We start from the raw sequence: 7,782 nt of genomic DNA, 5'->3' as shown, positions 1-7,782 counted from the left end.
CATCTCATTCCTCTGCTTCTTCTGTCCTTGTGGTCATTACATCCAGTCAGTTTTGAATCTTGGTTATAGCATTTTTTATTTCAGTTTTTAGGTCGTGTGGTGTATCTCTGGAATAAGGGACTTCCTGGTGTCTACTGTGCTTTTCTCAAACCCAGCTAGTATCCTTATAATTGTTGCTTTAAATTCTGGCTTAGGCATATTACTTCTATCTGTTTCAATTCGATCCCTGGCCATGACCTTTTCTTCTTCTTCTTCTTCTTCTTCTTTTTTTTTTTTTTTAGATGAATTTCTCCTTCTTGTCATTTTGTCTAGGTCTCTGTCTTCTTTTGTGGGTTTGCAAAGCCTGTTATGTTTCCGGCTCCTGAGAGTAGTGGCTTTATTAAGAGGAAGTTATAAACCGTCTAGGGCCTGGTGCTTCAGGAAGTGTCCTGGTGTGTGTTGCGTGTACTGTGCTGCTATGTTTTGGCTGCTCATTCCCTCAGGTCAGTCCTCTGCAGAGTTTCTCCTTGCCTGCAGTGGGCACTGTTTGGACTGCAGAGTGTGGTGAGTTTTAACTAGGTGCGCTCTGGTCTGCTTGTTAAGAGACCTGATGCTATTTCCACTGGAGCTGAAGCTTTGCAACACTGAATGGTCAGTAGAGGAGGTATATGTGTGTGTGTGGGGGGGGGTGTTGTACTTGTTTTCTGGGGGAGGGGCCTGCTGCTCTGGTTCTCAGGTGCACTTACCCACTGAGAAAAACAGCACCTGCTGAGTGCGGAGGGCTGGGATTTGGTGTAAGCGGTTTAGGCTGCCACTGTTGGCACTGTGCTGTTTACTGAAGCTAGTTTATGATGACAGGGGGAGGCAAGTGGCACCAGGCCTCTCCCTCATCCCAGCCAAAGGGAGTTTTTGCCTGCCACTGCCTGGGAAGTCTCACAGAGGAGGGAACAATCTCCCCTTGTGTCCCCCAGGCATCCCTCAGTTCCCTACCTTCATCCTGTTTCTGGGCTGTCTGCCTGCCTGCCAGAGCAGTGCACCTGTGTTCTATCCCAGCCAGGCCAGCGGAGATTTTAAAACTCCAAACTCTAGGGACCTGGCATGGTGGAGACCCCTGCTGGTCCTCTGGGGGAGGGTCTTGCCAAGCTGGGACTGATGCAGGTTTGTCTCAGAAGGGCAGTCACACCAGAGCACATTAGTGTGGGGTTTGGAGTAAAGCGCAGCAAAAGGCTGGCATTTGGGTTACCCGCCCTCAGCAGGTGTCTCTGTGCCTATGCCAAGGGGCAGGGAGTGCAATGATGCCCACTGGCTCTTCTGTCCCCTGAAAGGCAATGCTGCCTCTCCCAGATGCAATTCAAGAAGGGAGAACTGTCTCTCCCAGTGCATCCCAGGGGATTCTCAGGTCTTGTCACCCTCTCCTGGGCTTCCACCCTCCTTCTCCACAGGAGCACTACAGCGCCCACTGGGCTCCACACCAACTACACTGAGGATCTCCACAACTCCAGTCTTTGAGCCCTACTGGTTGTAAAAACTCATGATAATCAGCCCCTCTCATTTTCCCCAGTCAATGGCTTGGGAAAGTATTTTCCGTCTGCATATCCTTTTACACTCCTGTCTCTCTCACTTTCTCATCTCTCTCTCTCTCTGTGACTAGAGGTCCCTCTCCTCCACAGCATCTGTGATCTGCTTCTCCCCTAATCTCATGTCCACACCTTCTACCTTCCACAGTGTGTTGTCTTCTCTCCCTCTAGTTATGCAGTTTGTTCTATTAGTCCTCAGACTGATTTCTTGGGTATTTAGAATGATGTGATGTTTATTTAGCTGTGTTCAAGGGAAGTCTGGAGTCCTCCTGCTACTCTATCATCTTAGCTCCTCCTAACCTCCTTAAAACTATTTTAAAATAGCTCTCTGTGTGTCCCTGGGTTACCATAAGGTCAGCTCTGGGCTAAAGTCCTCATCTTTATTTCCACAGGTATGATGAGACTAATCCTTGATTATCTAAGTTAATCTGAGCAAACCTCTGTTACCTTCAACGGAGAGAATCTGTATAACACATGAAATTTTATAACAAAAATATTCAACAAAGCAGGAGCTTCTCTCAGTGCTCTGCCTGGATCAGATATTGTCACCAGATCTGAGTCCCAGGACCTCTCCTGCCCCACACCCATTGTAGTGTCCAGCCATTTCCCCTTAGCTCCAAAATCGAACTCACATCAAACTACCTGCTTGAGCTCCCCACGTGCTTGTCTGATGGAAATGTGAAAATGTGATGTGATCCAAAATGGTATCCTGGATTTCCCTGTCTTCATTCATTTCTCCAAGCCTTCTTGTTGTTTCTGTAAATGACATTGGTATCCAATTCTTCTGGAAAGCCAGGTGTATTAATCATTTCTGCCATCTCTGCCCACTCGACATCCAAGCTGTAGGTGAGATCTTCCATTTCACATCTCAATCCGGCCATGTCTCTTCATCCACAACTCAATCCATGACCATGTCTCCTGAGAGTCACTGCTGGAGCCTCTGCCCTTCTCTACTCTCATTTTTACATGGTAGTCAGGGCGATATTCTCAAAAGGGAAATCTGATTATATCAAGTTCCTACATAAAACCAACCAGTGATTTCTCATTGCTTTTAAAACAAAACAGAAGTTTCCATTTTTGTGGCATACATGGTCTGTGCTGGTTTATTTGGCTCTTAGCTCCAAACCCATCCTTCTTTTCTAACTTTGTTTTGCTAGGCTTGGGATTTTTAAAAACTATATTTCTAAACTGGGCAGTACTTTGCTTTTTGTTTTGTTTTGTTTTGGTGTGTGTGTGTGTGTGTGTGTGTGTTTTAATGCCCAGTAGGGTACAAGAGTTCTGAGAACATCGCTCAATTCTGTCCGTGATAGCTTCTTCCCATAGCAATAGTTGGGTCTCATTTGCAGTGTTTCCAATTCATCCAGTACCAGCCTCATCATGACCTACAGAAATACCAGGACCAGTTGGCTCTTACCCCCTCAGAGTTTCGAGTCTAGGCAGAAGGGGGTCTCCCTTCTGAGCTTAGGCACATCGACATGAGCCCAGCTGTGCCCCCTTCTTGGAAGTCTGAGTATCAGTCCAGTGGGGTTCTCTTCCAGACTCACATATGTTAATGATACCAACCTCTTCCCTTTGTCCCTCAGCTCTAGGGGTGTTAGCTGCTTCCTCAGCTTGCTACTTTCGTGATACCTTACTGTATGGTTTTGTCTCTTTAATTACCTCGTCTATGATTCTGTACACCAAATGCTCCCTGTTAAAACAATTGGTGTGAGGGGAGCCTGGGTGGCTCAGTGTTTGAGCATCTGCCTTTGGCTCAGAGTGTGATCCCGGGGCCCTGGATTGAGTCCTGCAACGGGGAGCCCGCTTCTCCCTCTGCCAGTGTCTCTGCCTCTCTCTGTGTGTCTCTCATGAGTAAATAAAACATCTTAACAAAAAATAAAATTAAAAAATTGGTGTGATTTCTTTCCTGACTAGACCCTGAGCAACATAGGGTCCCATGTGATCAGCGTCCTCCAAATTTACCAGTCGTACCTCACGCAGCCCTCCTCCTCAGTCACTGTTCCTCAGCTGCTCCAGCCTGATGTTCATTACTAGGAAGCTCTTCCTTGTCTCCTGGGCCTTATGCATTTCTTCTCCCTTTTTTTTTTTTTTTTTTGGCGTGTGTTCTGCATGGGATGCTCTCCTCCAGGAATTTAGTGAGGCCAGACCTGTGTCTGTGACCTCATCTTCACCATCAGGTAGAGAGCTCAGATAACACCTAATTGGAGACAACTTTGCTGAAGGCTCTTTCTAAAGTGCTCCTGTTCCCCCTCACATATCTCATCACCTGAATATTTCCTCAGTGCACTTCAGATATGTAATTATCTTGTTTTTGTTTGTTTGTTTACCTGTTTATGGTCTGTCTTCCCCGCTGGAATGTAACTTCCATGAGCTCAGGGTGCTTGTTTGCACTTAGTGTACTTTCTGGCGCACATTTGGTGCTCAATACTTGTTGAATTAAAGAATGATTGGAGTTTCAGTTGGGAAGAGACAGGTCTGCATGAGGAAAAAGTCTCATCTACTTCTGCAATGCATGGGACAAGGAGCTGGATACCTGGTGGAACACAGATGCCCCCAAGGATCAGGCGTCTATCAGCCCTGTCCTTGATGACCAGTGGAGGTTCCCAGCTCATCACTAGCACGCTGAGATGTCCTTGGTCTTTGGCTCTCCAGTCTTCTTTCTCCATTTGCTGTCCCCTAATGTTTCTCAGCTGACTGGTCCTTTCAAAGACTCCCAAATCCAAGGGCTCATTTTCACAAAAAGATCTGGGCAAATACCAAGATTTAAGTGACAGTGACATAGAACACAGTGTTACATGTTCTAAGGCTGTTTGCTTTTTCCCTAGTAAACACCCCCACACCAAGGATGCTGTAGAGCAAGTGTTCTAAGTTTTTGTAACTTTTGAATATTTTGCGGTGAGTGCATTTATTTTAAAGAATAAATATGGGGCACCTGGGTAGCACAGTTGATTAAGCCCCCGACTCTTGGTTTCTGCTTAAGGCATGATCTCAGGCTTATGTGATTAAGCCCCACATTAGGCTCTGTCCTCAGTGGGGCATCTGCTTAAGATTTTCTCTCCCTCTCCCATTTGTGCTCTCTCTCTCTAAAAAAATAAATCTTTAAAAAAAGAATAACTATGTACATTCAAAAGACCAATTTTGGTGGAAAAGCAATTAAAGCAACAAGGAAACAATTATTATATGCGCTGTGAATAATAAATATTTGTCCTCATACAAATGCTTCTTGTTACATGTCCAGCTCTAAAAGAATATAACATCATGAAAGAACTTGTACAAAACGCTGGAGATAGGTCTCCAAAGATTTTTGTCTAAATATCTATGGAGGAAAGGTAGAGAGCTCTAAAGTTATAAATTGAGAATTAAGACAAATTTCATGAACACAAATGCAGACAGAAATTTCCAGGTCTTGGGAATTATTGATATGAATAGGGCTTGTCATAGTTTTTTTTTTTTTTTAATCAGGAGAAGCTGGAGTTTGATTTTTCTCTCAATAAGGCTTTCAAACAATTTGGTAAGAGATCATCAAAGTCACCATCACTATTTGTTGCTCAAACCCCTGGCAAACCTTTGGCCACCCCACTTGGTCCCTTGCAAAATCTCCCAAGGTTAAAATCAAGTTCTCACACATCATTTCAGGTAAAGCACAATGAGAAATTAAGGAAAGAAAGAAATCACTTCAGAATAATGAGGAACCCTGCATGAATTAGGAGAAAAGCCCTGTGTCTGGAGAACTGCTTCTGTGGCTGCCATGAGGTCAGGGCATGGACCCTCAAGAAGCAAGGAATGCGGACCTCAATCCTACTTCTACTTTGAGTCCTCTGAAGCACTAGGGAGGTTCCAGCTGAGGTTACTGGTAGGAAAGAACATAAGGATCCCAGAGAGGAACTCATCTGAATGCAAGGGAAGCCATTTGTCACCCAAGACAATGGGTGGTAAGTTCCACGTCCATGTTGGATGACCAGCCACACATACTGAGTGATCGTGTGTGGATGACAGTATTCTGGAACTGGCTCTCTTCACCCTCGAGGAATGCAGAAATCTGTGGGGGAGCCTGCCCTCCTGCCTGCCTGCATTTCCTATCCGCTCCCCCCAGTTATTAAATCTAGAAATGCAGATGTCATCCTTGACACCTCCTTCTCTTCCCTCCCCTCCCCATAGTGTCCTTCACCAAACCTTGCCAATGTCACACTGAAAGTTCTCCCAAATCTGCCCGCCTGGCTCCCTAGCCACTCATGTGCCCGCAGAACCGTCCCTTCTTTCCTCTGGGCTCTGGACAGCCCCTCCCCACCTACCTGACGGGCCCTTTCCAAACCTTTCCAAATGCATTCCTAACATTGCAGCCAGAGAGAGCCTCCAGAAGGCAGGCGGACGCTGTCACTCTTCAGGAGCAGGAAGCTTTTCAGGGCTCCCTTTTGTTCTAGGATGAAGACCAATTCCTTCAAATGCCAAGTAGCCTGCTCAGGTCTGTGTCCGTGAGTCTCAGCTGGTGCCCTCAGGTATAGTTCTTGTCCCCTCATTCCCTCTGGCCACAGAGCCTTGTGCAGGCCCCTCTGCCTAGGATGCCCCATCTGGCTTCCCCAGGGAGGCTGGCCCTGCCCTTCCACCCATGGGATCCTCTCATGGGGCATATGCCCTTGCCCTTCCTGCACCAGGCTTATTGGGTTGTGATCCCTGGGTTAGTACCGCTCTCCCCCTGGGACCCAGCTCCTCCCTCCTGCCTGGCTTGTTCCTGTGACTCCTGGGTAGGAGCAGAAGGGAGACTCTTAGATTGTAGAGCTCTGAGGGAGGGAGGAGACAGGTGACCCTGACAAAGGGGTGTCCGAGGCCAGCTGGGGAAGCAGAGCCCAAGACAGGTAGTAGTCTAACTCAGGTGTTTGTGATTTACCTTGGGGCTCTTCTCAGGAAAAACCTGTAAGGGATGAAGGAAAACCAGATAGGTACGGGAAAGGGAGCACCAAGCAAGGAGGTGGTCTCAGGGAAGGTCTAACTCAGGTTAAGAATGAGATTTTACCTAACCTAAGTTAGGTAAAGAATGTGATCTTAGGTAAAGTCTAACTTGGGTGAAGATATGATCTTAGGTAGTCAAACTCGGGTGAAGAATGTGATCTTAGGTGAAGTCTAATTTAGGTAAAGAATGTGATCTTAGGTAAAGTCTAACTTGGGTGAAGATATGATCTTAGGTAGTCTAACTCAGGTGAAGAATGTGATCTTAGGTAAAGTCTAAGTCAGGTGAAGGGTGTGGTCTGGTCAGGTCTAACTTAGGTGAATATGAAATCTCAGGTAAGGACTAACTCAGGTGAAGGATGCAATCTTAGGTAATGTCTAAGTTAGGTGTAGTTGGGGTCTCAGGAAGGTCTAACTCAGGTAAAGATGGGGACCCAGAGAAGGACTAACTCAAATGCAGTTGGGGTCTCAGGGAAGGCCTAATTCAGGTGAAGATGGGGTTCCAGAGAAGGTCTAACTCAGGTGACAGGTATGGTCTCAGGTAAAGGCCGATGAGGGAGGATACTCTGGGCCATAACCTGCCCGAGGCCAGGGGCCAGCGTTTGTACCTGGGTCCCAGTCACTCTGTCTGGGGCTCCCCATCCCAGGCATCACCAGGCAGCTCCCCTGGCCAGTGGAGGTGATGGGGCCGCTGTGGGCTGTTAGCTGGGCAGCTGGGAGGAGGGCCTGGGAGGGCACTGTAGCCTCTAAAGCAGAGGGGCAGCCAAGATTTCTTCTCTGAGGCATGTGCATGGAAGAATTCAGACAATAAAAGGAAAGTGAAGAATTAGCATTTATGGAGGTAGAAGGGAGTTATATACTGGATTCCTTTCTTCTTTTTTCTTCCTTTCTTTATCTTTTTAATTTTTAAAAATGATTTTATTTATTTATTCATGAGAGACACAGAGACACAGGCAGAGGGAGAAGTAGGTTTCCTGTGGGGGGAGCCCTATGTGGGACTCGATCCCAGGACCCTGAGCTGAAGGCAGACACTCAACCACTGAGCCACCCAAGTGCCCTCTTTCTTTTTCTTTTTTAGACTCAGCCCACCTGAAGCACACCCTCGATTCAGAATTTGGAGTTAATGAAATGGAGAAGCAAGGGTCTTTCCGTTGTGACAAGGTGACAGCCACACCCACTCCAGCATCCCTGGGGTGGCTGTGGGAGCGTCAGCAGAGTCCTCCCCTCCCCTCCCCCTGCAGGGGCCTGGGCCTTCCTTTCTATTCCTGTCTATTCCACATGC

This window comes from Vulpes vulpes, chromosome 13, assembly GCF_048418805.1.
Source record: "Vulpes vulpes isolate BD-2025 chromosome 13, VulVul3, whole genome shotgun sequence".
Classification (NCBI taxonomy): domain Eukaryota; kingdom Metazoa; phylum Chordata; class Mammalia; order Carnivora; family Canidae; genus Vulpes; species Vulpes vulpes.
This window is presented reverse-complemented; position numbering follows the sequence as displayed.